The following is a 623-nucleotide window of genomic DNA, read 5'->3' as shown; positions in this document are numbered from 1 at the left end:
GCCTCCCGCGAAACCCACATTCTCAACGTATTCTCCCGCACTACATTCGTAGTGCCCCCGCCCATTATACTCATTACTCGCGGCGCGTTGCCGATTCCCGTAAGAGTTCGGGCACTGTTTGTGCATTCACACAAAAGAAGAAGATGGTCAAGTGGCTGGTGAGCCTTAACTATATATATTACGGGAATCGGCAACGCGCCGCGAGTAATGAGTATAATGGGCGGGGGCACTACGAATGTAGTGCGGGACAATACGTTGACAATGTGGGTTTCGGGGGAGGCGTGCCAGAGATAAATCCCTGTAGTCGCGCTGTGCTCTGTGTCCTCGATGGCTCAGATGGATAGAGCGTCTGCCACGTAAGCAGGAGATCCCGGGTTCGTGTCCCGGTCGGGGCACACATTTTCATTTTGACGTATGTCAACGCCTGTAAGAAGCTAAGGGCGTTCATTTCATTGTAAATTGTAATTTCATTCTAACGAGCTTCATTGTCAATGATGGAAAGAACAGATACCATCTTAGTATATGAATAATAAGATGTATCGAAATCCTGAATAAAAGTAACCTGATTTCAGAAAAGAAAAAAAAAAACGTGTTGCATTACTTATTGATCACCTCTGGTACGT

The 623-nt window shown here is 46.5% G+C and overlaps 1 non-coding gene across 1 annotated transcript; it reads left to right on the top strand.

The window, feature by feature from the left end:
* Positions 1 to 321: 321 nt before the first annotated feature.
* Trnat-cgu (transfer RNA threonine (anticodon CGU)) lies at positions 322 to 395 on the top strand. Its single transcript has one exon. It is a non-coding gene; the product is annotated as a tRNA-Thr (tRNA).
* The last annotated feature ends 228 nt before the right edge of the window (positions 396 to 623 follow it).

Source organism: Schistocerca gregaria, chromosome 8, assembly GCF_023897955.1.
Source record: "Schistocerca gregaria isolate iqSchGreg1 chromosome 8, iqSchGreg1.2, whole genome shotgun sequence".
Lineage (NCBI taxonomy): Eukaryota > Metazoa > Arthropoda > Insecta > Orthoptera > Acrididae > Schistocerca > Schistocerca gregaria.
Note: the sequence above shows the minus strand (reverse complement) of the source record. Positions and strands in the feature narration are given on the sequence as shown.